Raw genomic sequence first — 15,173 nt, 5'->3', positions numbered from 1 at the left:
CGAACCTTGCGGTACCCCACTGGTCACAGCTTGCCATTCCGAAAGGGAACCGTTAATCACTACTCTTTGTTTCCTGTCAGCCAGCCAATTTTTGATCCATGTCAGTACTCTGCCCCCAATACCATGTGCCCTAATTTTGCCCACTAATCTCCTATGTGGGACTTAATCAAAAGCTTTCTGGAAGTCCAGGTACACTACATCCACTGGCTCTCCCTTGTCCATTTTCATAGTTACATCCTCAAAAAACTCCAGAAGATTAGTCAAGCATGATTTTCCCTTCATAAATCCATGCTGACTCAGACTGATCCTTCTACTGCTATCCAAATGTGGCGTAATTTCCTCTTTTATAATTGATTCCAACATCTTTCCCACCACTGACATCAGGCTAACCGGTCTATAATTCCCTGTTTTCTCTCTCCCTCCTTTCTTGAAAAGTGGTAAAACAAGTAAAGCATTAGTAAAACAAGGGTTAAAAAAACTACTTCTCAGATTTTGTGCAGTATTAGCTGCAGATGTGAGAGCAAGTTCCTCTTTAGCTGACAAATTGTTGACTAAGTTTATTTAGTGACTTTAGATGAAATGCTAATAGTGATTACTTAATTGCCATCAGTTCCTTGTTAGGGGAAGGAACATCAAAACCATAAATTAAATAAGAATCAGTCTTCTGGGCTCCCTTCATTCCAAAAAAAGAATCAAACTCAAACGCTTTTTTTCCCCACAAATAATATAAGCAACAGTATAATCCCACTGGGTTGGGGAAATGGAAAAGGGAAACAAAGAGAGAAAGAACCTGGCTGGACTGGCAGAAGAGGGAAGGGAACATGATGGGTGTGTGTTACTTGAAAATGGAAAATAATAGTTCACTTCAAGTGAACTACAATTTCACTTGATGTTGTTTTTCTAGTCTGTGTTTGGCCTCACTGTGGCAGCGGAGAAGGCAGAGGACAAACGGGTTAGTGCAGGAATGGGAAGGAGAGTTGAAAGTTGAAGGTGGCCTTTGCTGACTAAGCATAGGTTCTTTGCCTAATTTGTGCTTGCCTTGCTAATATAGAGAGGTCACATTATGAAACTAAATTTAGAGACCGAGTTGGAGAAGATGGATATAAATTTCTGCCTCACATATAAGTGCTATTTAGGTCCCTGGATGAGGGAAGAGTTGAATGGACAAGTGTTATACTTCCTGTTGTTGCCGGGAAAAGGTGAAAGGGCGGAAGAGGGAAATGTGACTGATGGTGGTATGCAGTTAGAGCTGTTGGAAATAGTGAAGGTTGATATGTTGTCTACTGAGGCTAGTGGAGTTGAAGGTGAGAACCAAGGGAACTCTGTCCCTGTTATGTCTGGATGTGCAAATGGTGACTGAGAGTTATATAGGTATATTGGGATCAGCAATTTGAAATTCTGGATTAACTTATTTTCTAACAATTTTGCTCGTACCTTAGTCTTGGTACCAATTTTTTTTGCTATTTCTGTCAACAATGTCTTTTTTCAGTGGGAATCCCTTGAACATGATTTTGTGTGTGAAAGAGTACTGCCAATAATTTGAAGTTCCTTTTGACTCTCTTCGAATCCTGATCCTGATCAGTGTCCTGATTTCTTTTGCATCTGTGTTTACTTGCAAGATGGATGCAGAACCTATAGAAGCGAAGCAAAGCAGCAGTGAGGTCATGGTCCTTATACAGATTACAGAGGAGGAGGTGTTTACTTTTTTGAGGCAATTCAGGATGCACAAGTCCCCAGAGCCTGACAAAGAGTTTCGTTGGACCCTGCGGGAGGCAAGTGCAGAAAATGCAGGGAGCCTAGCAGACATACTTAAAGCATCCTTAGCAACAGGAGGGTACCGGAGGTTTAGAGGATAAAATATTTCCTGCTGTTTAAGAAAGGCTTTAAGAATAAACCAGGAAATTATAAGTCGGTGAGCCTAACATCAGTAGTGGAAAAGTTATGGGAAGGTATCCCAAGTGACAAGATATGTAAGTACTTGATAAACAGGGACTGATTAGGGATAGTCAGCATGGCTTTGTGTATGGTAGGTCATGTCTAACCTATCTTATAGAGTTTTTCAAGTAGTTACCAGGATAGTTTAAGAAGGCAAGGCAGTGGATGTTATCTACTGGTCTTCAGCAAGGCATTTGACAAGGCCCCGCATGGGAGGTTTGTCTTCAAGCCCTTTCTTGGATTGAAGTTTTAACAACCATTAACGGTGGCACCTCACATCGATATACATCTTCACTAAGTGCTCAAACCCATATGTATGAAATAAAGACAGCAAATTCTCAAATACTCAGAAGGCCAGGCCGCATCTTGTTCCTCTTTTTTCCAGTTCTGATGAAGGGTCCCAGATTGGATACATTGCCTGTTTATTCTTCTGTAGATATTGTCTGACATGCTGAGTGTCTCCAGCATTTTCTGCTTTTATTTCAGTATCTGAAGTTTTCTTCATTTTCATAAAGTGAGATGTGCGAAATCTATCATTATGTCAAAATTTTTATCAGTATCCAAGGGCTAGTTTTGTACAGTATAGCTCCAGTGATTTGGGTCTGATCCTGATGTTGGCTGCCCTGTGGAATTTGCATATTTCCCTATGATTGCATGTGTTTCCACCAGAGTGCTCTTGTTTCCTCCTATTAAAATTTTGGTTAATTGGTTACTGTAAAATAACTCCTAGTGTATGTGAGTGGGAGGAGAATCAGGTGAACAAGTGATGTGCCAGCGGTACAGAATAGATTACAGTAAACTGTGTGGGAGTCTGATGGTATTGACTCAAAGTGTTGAATAGTCAAAAACCAATCTCAAAATTAAACTATATCAGCTATGTTATAAAAGGTTTTGCCCAAGGTTAAATTTTGCGTTGTCTATACAAGTTGACTTGTTTTCAAGAGCTACTCCTGACTGTAATATCAGCATATTTCAATTCTGTTATTTAAATTTCTTTGCTACTATGCACTGAACTACATCATGCAATTACAAACCCCATTTCCAGAAAAGTTGGGATATTTTCCAAAATGCAATAAAAAGAAAAATCTGTGATAAGTTAATTCAGGTGAACCTTTATTTAACTGACAAAAGTACAAAGAAAAGATTTTCAATAGCTTTATTGATCAACTTAATTGTATTTTGTAAATATACACAAATTTGGAAATTGATGGCTGCAACACACTCAACAAAAATTGGGACAGAGGCATGTTTACCATTGTGTTACATCACCTTTCCTTTTAATAACACTTTTTAATCGTTTTGGAACTGAGGATACTAATTGTAGTAGATTTGCAATTAGAAATTTTATCCATTCTTGCTTGATATAAGACTTCAGCTGCTCAACAGTCCGTGGTCTCCGTTGCCTAATTCTCCTCTTCATGATGTGCCATACATTTTCAATAGGAGATAGATCTGGACTGGCAACTGGCCAATCAAGAACATGCACTTTGTGTCTACAAAGCCACGCTGTTGTAGCCCATGCAGAATGTGGTCTGGCATTGTCCTGCTGAAATAAGCATGGATGTCCCGGGAAGAGACGTCGCCTTGATGACAACATATGTCTCTCTAAAAAAAAGAGTCAATGGTACCTTCACATACATACAACTCACCCATGCCGTGGGCACTGATGCACCTCCATACCATCACAGATGCTGGCTTTTGTACCTTTTGCTGATAACATTCAGGATGGTCATTTTCATCTTTGGCACAGAGAACTCGATGCCCATTTTTTCCAAAAACTAGCTGAAATGTGGACTCATGTGACCACAGCACACGGTTCCACAGTCTTTCGGTCCATCTGAGATGAGCTTGGGCCCAGAGAACTCACCGGCGTTTCTGCATAGAGTTGATGTATGGCTTCATCCTTGGGTAATACAGTTTCAAGTTACATTTCTGGATGCAGCAACGGACTGTGTTAAGTGACAATGGTTTTCCGAGGTACTCCTGATCCCAGGTGGCTATAATTGTCACAGTAGCATGACGGTTTCTTAGGCAGTGCTGCCTGAGGGCTCGAAGATCACGCGCATTCAACAGTGGTTTCTGACCTTGCCCTTTACGCACTGAGATGTCTCTGAATTCTCTGAATCTTTTCACAATATTATGTACTGTAGATATTGAAAGACCTAAATTCTCTACAATCTTGCATTGGGAAATGTTCCTTTTGAACTGACTAACAATTCTCTCACGCATTTTGGCACAAAGGGGTGAGCCACGACCCATCCTTGCTTGCAAAGACTGAGCCTTTGATGGATGCTACTTTTATACCTAGTCATGATACCTCACCTGCTACCAAATAGCCTGCTTAATGTGGAGTCTTCCAAACTGGTGTTACTTGAATATTCTGTGCACTTTTCAATCTTATTTTAACTCTGTCCCAACTTTTGTTGAGTGTGTTGCCGCCATCAAATTCTAAATTTGTGTATATTTATAAAATACAATTAAGTTGGTCAGTAAAACTATTGAAAATCTTTTCTTTGTACTTTTGTCAGTTAAATAAAGGTTCACGTGAATTAACATATCACAGAGTTTTGTTTTTATTGCATTTTGGAAAATATCTCAACTTTTCTGGAAATGGGGTTTATACATACAAATGCCACATTCATGAACAAAGTGGCATAACAGATTATTTCATTTGTTCTTTGCCTCTTTGTCTCCTTTGTCTTGCCTTAAACAATATTTTTAATATCGCTTTTGTATAATGGATGCCATCATCTTTAGCTGTTTCTTTTTGCTTTTTGAAATTTGCTGCTCCTTTTTGTATGCAAATAGATTAAAAATAGTGCTTTGTGCTTCACTGGCATGCACTGAATTACTGATATAGAAACTGCTGTAGTAGATTGTTTTAAAAATATTGACGATCAAAAAGCGGAAAGAATACTGCTGAGTGTGGGAATTTTAATAGTATGCCTCTTTCAAAGGCAAATAACCACAATTATCTGCTCACATTATGTTACTTAATATATTAAAACACCAAGATCTTTTAAAAGATGACATTAGGATATGGAATTGACAAATAAGGACATGATCATAAAATAATAATCTTTAATAGTTATTAACAAAGGGGTGTGATAGTTGAGGTATTATCTCAATTTTCGGACTTGGTCTTGCTTATGTTTGAGCCTGCAATTACAGTGCAGTTTTTCTCTTGAAAACTGGTTTGTAAGTATCTGTCACAACAGATTTGAGAGAAATTATGTAACAAATTAGAGGGCGTGGAAATTAATGCTCTAACTTTTTTTGGAAATGTATAGTGGCTTTACAACCAGCCAGAAACAGCAGTATTTAAATCTGTGTTTGATTCTGAAGTTCCATGAGTAGTGTTAAATAATTTCCAACTGTTACTAGCTAACACTCTGTTTCTGGCAAACTCTCTTTGGTAGGGGGCAGAGGGAACAGTACATAAAAACTTTAAAATTGCTACTGTTTAAAATTAGAATACTGCTGAGGGGAATAAAGCATGGGGTGTCATGGTCTACAACTATATTAATGATAAGTTATTATTAATTACTTTTTAATTTCTACATTTGTCATGATATGTTAACAAATGTAACATATAATTTACATCAATTTCTATCTCAACAAATCTCATGATGTAATTAAACTTTGCTCTTATATAGAGCACATGTAACTTGTCCTAAAACATTGGAAAGTTGGTTTAAATAATTTATTTACTCTTGATTTTATTCTTAGGTTTAAGATGAGTTTAATGATAATTATTTTAAATTTTAAGAACTGAATAACTTGTAGACTATTAAGCTGAATTTAATCATTATTGTAGAGTAGGTAGGAATTAATTATTGGAAAAGAAGTCACAAAAAGTATTGCATGGTAATAAATTTGGTAGAAATAAGATTGAAATCCTGTTGGCACTGCAGGACTGTGGTGAAAGTCAATTTATCCTGTATTACTCATTTCTATTATTAATGTTTCTTGTTGGTCTATTGCTGGTGTATTCCCGTTTCTTGAGCTTTCTTTTACTATTCATTGTTGGCATATGGCCAAGTGGTTAAGGCGTTCATCTAGTGATCTGAAGGTCACTAGTTTGAGCCTTGGCTGAGGCTTGTGTGTGTGTCCTTGAGCAAGGCACTTAACCACACATTGATCTGCGACGACACCGGTGCCAAGTTGTATGGGTCCTAATGCCCTTCCCTTGGACAACATTGGTGGCGTGGAGAGGGGAGACTTGCAGCTTGGGCAACTGCCAGTTTCCCATAAAAAAAATCTTGCCCAGGCTTGTGCCCTGGAAACTTTCCAAGGTGCAAATCCATGGTCTATCAAGACTAACGGAGGCCTACACACACTATTCATTATATTTTTAACCAAATGTTTGATTCTGTAGCTGAGGGAAGCTGGAGAATTCCTGATAAATGGTCATAAACCAATCTTTATTAGACAAAAATTATTATCATCTTTTAATTGTCGTTGGGTCAAATTTTTTAGATAATTGTGAAATGTTGCCCCTGAAGAATTTCATTGTTGTATACTTCGATAATAAATGAAACTTTGAACATTTGAATAATTTTGCACTGAAGTGATGTCACAAGAAACTACATTACATAATGCTGTTTTTCAGACTGTGTGTAATTAAAATAAGAAATCAATAGAACTTATTCTAGATAATCCTTCCACTCATCTACATACTAAGTGAAATTTTTGAGGTCAGTTAACTTAGGAACCCACAAGCTGCTTTGCGATGTGGGAGGAAACTGGAGCACATTGGAAACTGAAACCCATGAAGTGACTGAAAGTGTGCAAACTTCACACTGATAGCACTTCAGGTCAGGACTGAAGCCAGGTGACTGGAGCTGTGAGGTGGCAACCCAATCAGCAGCTGCACTGGGCCTTCCTAGAAAAGGAGGGCTGATAAATAAAAAGTAATAGTTTAGAGACCACTTCATTTCAAAAAGATGTTTGAAGGGATCTATTTGTTAAAGAAATCAGTAATATTTTTTAATGCGTAATGTATTTATGTGTTGTACCAGGCCCTGAAAATCTGCATTATAGCGTATTATAAGAGGTAGCCATGGAAACAGTAGACAAATTACTTGTCATATTTCAAAAATTTTATAGATTATGGAGCAGTTCTTGTAGATTGAAGGGTGGCAAATGTAACCCCACTATTTGAAAGTGAAAAGGAAGAGATAACATGGAACTACAGATCAGCTCACTGAATATCAGCAGCAAGAAAGTGGGACATGAATTTATAAAAGGGAAATTATATACAACAAATCTATTAGAATTTTTTGACGATGCAACTAGTAGAATACTTTAGGGAGAACCAATGGATGTGATGTAGTTGGATTTTCAGAAGCCCTTTGGGAAAGAGGTTATTATTCAAAATTTAAGTACAAGTGGTAATGTACTTGCGTAGAATAAAATAGGAGAGAGACAGCAAAATGGCAGTGTCACAGAGGCAGTTACAGGACTAATTCATTAGAATTTGGTGAGGATGTAATTGGCAGGGTGGATAAAGAAAAAACAACAGATTTGTGTTTGAATTTAAGATGCACATTGCATTACTGTGTAAGGTAAGAATACATGTCTTGGAGGCAATGTATTAGCATAGGTAGAAGATGGACCAATAGAAAGTAGAGCATTGAGATGAATGGGTTATTTTCACCTGGCAAGTTGTAACATAATTTGGTAGATGGAGCAAAATATAATGAAAAATAGAACAGCAAGATACTGCTTAAATAGAGGGAAATTATCAAATGCCATGATGTAGAGACAGCTTGATGTCCATGTACTTTAAACTCAGAAAATTAGCATGCAGCTACAGAAAGCAATTAAGAAAATATGTTCCCACTTCCCGCTTGTTGACATTTACTGGAAAGGGATGGAGCTATTCAGGAAACAGTTGAGATCTTTCCTGGAATGCTGTGTACAGCATTGGTCTCCTTATTTTTTACATTTGATTTTAATTTTCCAAAACGTTTTAAGATAATTTAAAATGTTACAATTGAGCAAATTGAAAATTTTAAGATAATCAGGGAAAATAAATCTGTTTGTTTTTGAAAAGGAAAGCATATTTGACTAATTCATTGGAGATTTTGAAGGAATAACACAATTTGTAGATATGAGGTGAAGCACTGTCGACGTTTCGGGCCGAGAACCTTCATCAGCACTAACTGAAGAGAAAGATACTAAGAGATTTGAAAGTAGTGGGGGGAGGGGAAAATGCAAAATGATAGGAGAAGACGGGAGGGGGTAGGTTGAAGCTAAGAGCTGGAAAGGTGATTAGCGAAAGTGATACAGAGCTGGAGAAGGGAAAGGATCATGGGACAGGAGGCCTCGAGAGAAAGAAAGGGGGAGGGGAGAGCAGCAGTGGGAGATGGACAACAGGCAGAGTGATGGGCAGAGAGAGGGGAAAAAAGCTAACAACTAAATATGTCAGGAATGGGGTAAGGAGACGAGGAGGAGGGGCATTAATGGACATTAGAAGTCAATGTTCATGCCATCAGGTTGGAGGCTCTCCCATTTCCCACACATCTGCCCTCATCCCATCCACCCGCCACCCCACTCGGGATAGGGTTCCCCTTGTCCTCACCTAGCACCCCACCACCCTCCAGGTCCAATGTATAATTCTCCATAACTTCCACCACCTCCAATGAGATCCCACTACCAAGCACATCTTTCTCTTCTCCCGTCTTTCTGCTTTCCGAAGGGATCGCTCCCTACTCGACTCCCTTGTCCACTCGTCTCCCCCCATCCCTTCCCACCGATCTCCCTCCTGGCACTTATCCTTGTAAACAGAACAAGTGCTACACCTGCCCTTACACTTCCTCCCTCACCACCATTCAGGGCCCCAGACAGTCCTTCCAGGTGAGGCGACACTTCACCTGTGAATCGGCTGGTGTGGTATACTGCGTCCGGTGCTCCCGGTGTGGCCTTTTATATATTGGTGATACCCAACGCAGACTGGGAGACCGTTTCGCTGAACACCTAAGCTCGGTCCGCTAGAAAAAGCAGGAACTCCCAGTGGCCACACATTTTAATTCCACGTCCCATTCTCATTCTGATATGTCTATCCATGGCCTCCTTTACTGTCAAGATGAAGCCACACTCAGGTTGGAGAAACAACACCTTATATACCAGCTGGGTAGCCTCCAACCTGATGGCATGAACATTGACTTCTCTAAGTTCTGTTAATGCCCCTCCTCCCCTTCTTACCCCATCCCTGACATATTTAGTTGTTTTTTTCTCTGTCTGCCCATCACTCTGGTGCTCCCCTCCCCCTTTCTTTCTCCCGAGGCCTCCCGTCCCATGATTCTTTCCCTTCTCCAGCTCTGTATCACTTTCGCTAATCACCTTTCCAGCTCTCAGCTTCATCCCACCCCCTCCAGTCTCCTCCTATCATTTTGCATTTCCCCCTCCCCCCACTGCTTTCAAATCTCTTAGTATCTTTCTCTTCAGTTAGTCCTGACGAAGGGTCTCGGCCCGAAACTTTGACAGTGCTTCTCCTTATAGATGCTGCCTGGCCTGCTGTGTTCCACCAGCATTTTGCGTGTGTGCTTGTATTTCCAGCATCTGCAGATTTCCTCGTGTTTGTAGATATGAGGAGCTGGTGGATTTTTATGAAGGCGTTTGATGAGGAGCTGTGTCAAAGACTATTGCATAAAATATATGCTCATGGTATTAAAGCCAATTTATTGGTGTGTTTCAAACAGTGGATGGCTAAGGGGACCATCTCAGGATGAGGCACTTCATTCCAGAATGAAAGAGATGTCCTCCTTCTTCAAAGAAAGGGGCTCCCTTCCTCCATCAACCTTGTTCTCATCTGTATTTCTTCCATTTCACGTGTGCCTGCTCTCACCTCATCCTTCTGCCTCTCTACCAGGGACAGGGTTCCTCTTGTCCTCACCTACCACCCTACTTGGCTCCATGTCCAGCACATAATTCTCCGCAACTTCCACCATCTCCAAGGTTATCCCACCACCAAGCACATCTTTCCCTCCTCCCCACTTTCTGCTTTCTGCAAGGATCGCTCCCTGTGCAACTCCTTTGTCCATTTGTCCATCTCCACTGTTCTCTCTCCTGGCACTTATCCTTGCAAGGAGAACAAGTGCTACACCTGTTCCTACCTCTTCCCTTACTACCATTCAGGGCCCTAAATAGTCCTTCCAGGTGAGGTGCCTTTTCACCTGTGAGTCTGTACCTGGTGTTTCTGGTGTGGCCTGCTGTACACCAGTGATACCCGACATAAATTGGGAGACTCTTTTGCCAAGCACCTACGCTCTGTCTACCAGAAAAAGCATGATCTCCCGGTGGCCACCCATTTTAATTCCACTTCCTATTCCCATTCCGATATGTCTATCCATGGTCTCCTCCAGTCGTGATGAGACCACACTCAGATTGGAGGGACAACACCTTGTATTCCATCTGGGTGGCCTCCAAACTGATGGCATGAACATCAATTTCTCAAACTTCTGGTAATGTCCCCCATCTTCTCCTTCACCATTCCCCATCTCCTTTTCCCTCTCTCACTTTATCTCCTTGCCCACCCAGCGCTTCCCTCTGGTGCTCCTCCCACCCCTTTTCTTTCTTCCCTGGCCTTCTGTCCTCACCCTTCTCCTGCCTTGTATCTCTTTCACCAGTCAATCTCTCAGCTCTTTACTTCATCCCTCACCATCCTAGTTTCACCTATCACTTTGTGTTTCTCTCTCCCCTCCACACCTTTAAAATTTTATCCTCAGCTTTTTTTCTCCAGTCCTGCTGAAGGGTCTCGGACTGAAACGTAGATTGTTTATTTGTCGATAGATGCTGCCTGGCCTACTGAGTTCCTCCAGTATTTTGTGTGTGTGTTGCATGGCTAAGGGGAATCAGGAAATAGGTATAAGAAGGTTATTTTCTGATTAGCAAGATGTAATAAGATGTTGTTTAGATATCAGAGCTGGAATCTCAACTTTTTAGTGAAAAGTAAAATCCCATTTGACCTTGGAGCTCTTTTTGGGATCTGACTAGAAGAACAGGCAAGACAGAACCAGTGTATATGATCTATTAGAAATTTTGGAAGACCTGCACAGGAGATGGGTCAACAACAATAGTGCACCTGGAATACAGGGGTGATACCCTGACTGAGATGGAGATGTGGTTATTGAACAGAAGGCAGAATGGGAATAATCAGTTCCATCTCAGATTGGAAGGGTGTGACTACCAGGAGATCAGTACTTGGGCTCTATCTGTTTAAAAGACAGCTTACATACATAGATTCTTTGCCCATAAAGTGACACTAAGCACAGGAGTGTCTGAACATAAGGTGACTGACAAGAAATGATAAAGTGGTGGTGGTTGGGAGTGTGGAGAAGTAGGTTCGTGGGTGGAGATGTTGATCAGCCTTGTTGCTTGGGGGAAGTAATTGTTTTTGAGAATGGTAGTCCTGGGGTGGATGCTATGTAGTCTTCTCCCTGATAGGAGTGGGACAAACAGTAATGAACAGGGTGGGTGGGATCCCTCATGATGTTACTGGCCCTTCTCTGGCACCATTCTGTATATCCTTCATGTCTTTGGTGGTGGGCAGGCTTGTGCCAGTGCTGGTTTGACTACCTGCTGTAGAGCCTTCCTGTCTGGAGTGATGCAGCTTGTTGGATGCTCCCCACAGTGTGTCTGTGGAATGACGTGAGCATAGATGTGCATTGCCCAGCCTCCTCAGAAATTAGAGGCATCAGTGAGCTTTCCTGATGGTGTAGGATGTGTTCTGAGAGGTTATGTGAGGTATGCAGTCTCAGGAGTTTGAAACTGGAGTATTGCATACAGTTCAGGTCGCCCCACTACAGGAAGGATGTTGAGGCTTTGAAGAGGGTGCTGCCTGGTTTAGAGGGTGTGTGCTATTATGAGAGGCTGGATAAACTTGGGGTGTTCTTTCCGGAACTCCAGAGGCTAAGGGGAGATCAGACAGAAGTTTGTAAGATTATGCGAGATATAAGTAAACAGGGAGTACTGTATCTGTTTCCCAGTGTTAAAATGTCTAATACCAGTGGGCATGCATTGAAGGTGAGAGGGAATAGTCAGGGGGGATGTGAAGGGTAAATTTTTTACTCAGACAGTGGTGGATGCCTGGAATGCACTGCCTGGTATAGTGGTAGAGGCAAATACATTAGAGGCTTTTAAGAAACATATGGATAGGCACATGGATGTAAGGAAGATGGAGAGATATGGACACTGTGTAGGCAGGAGGGATTAATGTTTTGGTGGTGCTGACTTGCTTTTTAGCTGGTCGGCACATCATTTTGGGCTGAATGGCCTGTTCCTGTGCTGTGCTGTTCTATGTTGTATGCTCACAGTTTCTACTGCTGTGCTGCTGATGTAAAGAGGGAGGTGAATGGTGCACGTTCTCCTGAAGTCCTGAAGTGTATAAATATCAAGGAAGAGGTTATTTGCCTGGCATCAGGCCTTGAGCTCTTCCATCTTCCCCCTGTAGGCCGTCTCATTGTTGCTGGTGATGAGCCACCACTGTCATGCCATCAATGAACTTGACGTGCTGTTTGGCCATGCTGCCATGTGTGAGCAGGTTGTACAGCAATGGGCTCAGCACGCTGCCCTGGGATATACCCGTGTTGAGGATGATGGCGAACGAGAAGCAGTTGTGCATCCTGACCATCTGAGATCTGTTGGCTAGGAAATCCAACATCGGGTTGCACAGTGTTGTGTTTAGATTGAGGAGTATGTGTTTATTCACTGATTACTGTTGAATAATAGTGTTGAATGCTGAACTGAAATGGAGAAACAGCATTTTGACAAACGTGACCCTGTTTTCTAGGTGTGTAAGGACTCTATTGGTTCTGTTCTGTTGGTAAACATATTAGTGAGTGACCAGTGTGGCGAAAATAGAGTTTTTGATATATAATTAAAAACACATGGAATTCTTATCATGTAATAAATTCAGCAAAATATTACAAAATGTAAATGAAAAGTCTTTGCTCAATTAATGCATATCCTTTCTATTACATTGAAATCTAATTCCTGTCATCATGATTAAAGAGCAAAGTTCATGGATATGAAAGGCTTGTAAAAGCCGGATTATGGTTTGTGTAATGTATGGATCTATTTCTCTCAGAGGAATATCTCCCCTTAGCACTACATATGGACTGATAACTTTGCGCTCTCTCTCTCTCTCTCTCTCTCTCTCTCTCTCTCTTTCTCGTGCTGCAATGTGAATACACTGGTTAAAGCCATCTCTTGCACGTGTGCTTTTATTTATTTGATGTGTAGTTGTACTGATACAACAAATTAACAATGAGTACAAACTCGAAAGTCAGCGGATATCAGTAATGGCACCAGGAGTCTTGGGACGGCAGACTGGAGAGAGACAACGAGAGGGAAGAGTTAATCGTTACAGAGAAGGGCACCTGAGTAACTGCATAGTACCTAGTGAAAGACACACAACTAGCAAAGTTAAAGTAAAAATAACATGACGATAGCCTTCGTCAGGAAAGTTGATGAATTTGATAGGGGTAATGAGGACTGGGAATTGTACATTGAGAGAGTTGAACTGTATTATAACGCAAACAATGTGGAAGAGGAAACGAAAGTATCCACAATTCTTAGCTTAATGGGTGCAAAAATGTACAGCCTTTTATGCAACTTAGTAACTCCTGAAAAGCAACCAAGCAAGACATTTGACAAATTGTTATGTTGTTACAAAATATCTTGAGCATTAAATTGCTGGTAATAGATGAGAGATCTAGATTTTAAAAAATGGAACCAGTCAAAGGATGAAAATTAAGGGACCTGTTAGCCTGACCTCTGTGGTTGGGAAGATGATGGAATCAATTGTTAAGGATGAGGTGATGGAGTACTTGGTGACACAGGACAAGATAGGACAAAGTCAGTATAGTTTCCTTAAGGGAAAATCTTGCCTGACGAACCTGTCGGAATTCTTTGAGGAGATCACAAATGGGATAGTTAAGGGGGATGCAGTGAATGTTGTGTATTTGGACTTTAAGAAGGCCTTTGACAAGGCGCCACACATGAGGCTGCTTACCAAATAAAGAGCCCATGGTATTACAGGGAAGTTACTGGCATGGTTAGAGCACTGGCTGATTGGTAGGAGGCAGCGAATGGGAATTAAAGGATCCTTTTTTGGTTGGCTACCAGTGACTAGTGGTGTTCTGCAGGAGCAGGTGTTGGGACTGTTTCTTTTTATGCTGTATATCAATGATTTAGGTGATGGAGTAGATGGCTTTGTTGCTAAGTTTGTAGATTGGTGGAGGTTGGTGGAGGAGGAGGTACTGTTGAGGAAACAGAAAGGCTGCAGAAGACTGAAACAGATTAGGAGAATTGGCAAGAAAGTGACAATTGACATACAATATTGGAAAATGCATGGTCATGCACTTTGGTAGAAGAAATAATGTGCAGACTATTTTCTAAACGGGGAGAAAACACAAAAATCTGAGATGCAGAGGGACTTGGGCAGTCCTTGTGCTGAACACCCTAAAAGTTAACTTGCAAGGTGGTGAGGAAGGCAAATGCAATGTTTGCATTCATTTCATGAGGCCTAGAGTACAAGAGCAGGGATGTGATGCTGAGGCTTTATAAGGCACTGGTGAGGCCTCACATTGGATATTATGAACAGTTTTGGGGTCCTCATCTAAAAAAAGATGTGCTGGCATTGGAGAGGGTTCAGAGGATTTTCACAAGGATGAATCAAAGAATAGAAGAGTTATCATATGAGGAACTTTTGATAGCTCTGGGTCTGTACTCGCTGTAATTTAGAGGAATAAGGGGCGAAAAGACCAGGAGCAGCAGCTACACATGAACACCATCAGAAGCATAGCAGCAGGTCAATAAAAATGGCTCACTGCCATCTTCTGAGAGGCAATGATTGCTGGTCTTACCATGATGCCGGCCATGAAGAAGAGGATAAAAATAATAGTAATAAAATAATAAATAAAAATAATATGATATATGACACAAAGATATAAAAATGGTGTATAAGATGAATTAAACAAAATTTGACAGATAGATTGAAAATTATTTTGTTATTTACTGTAGGAGCCATGTATCTATTTTCTGTTGTCTGTGTTGTATTTGGTGTAGCCCATTTATTTATCACTTGGGTTGTGGTGTGGTAGAAGCAAATATAGCTCTGTACTCTCACTTTGTTTCAGTTACTTCAGTTGAGTCTAATTAGAGCCAAGGAGTGGGCTGGGTGTGATTAATTTCTCTATCATGTTAACTTTGTTAATTACTTGACCACTAGA

Source organism: Hypanus sabinus, chromosome 14 (genome assembly GCF_030144855.1).
Source record: "Hypanus sabinus isolate sHypSab1 chromosome 14, sHypSab1.hap1, whole genome shotgun sequence".
In the NCBI taxonomy this organism is placed as follows: Eukaryota; Metazoa; Chordata; class Chondrichthyes; order Myliobatiformes; family Dasyatidae; genus Hypanus; species Hypanus sabinus.
This window is presented reverse-complemented; position numbering follows the sequence as displayed.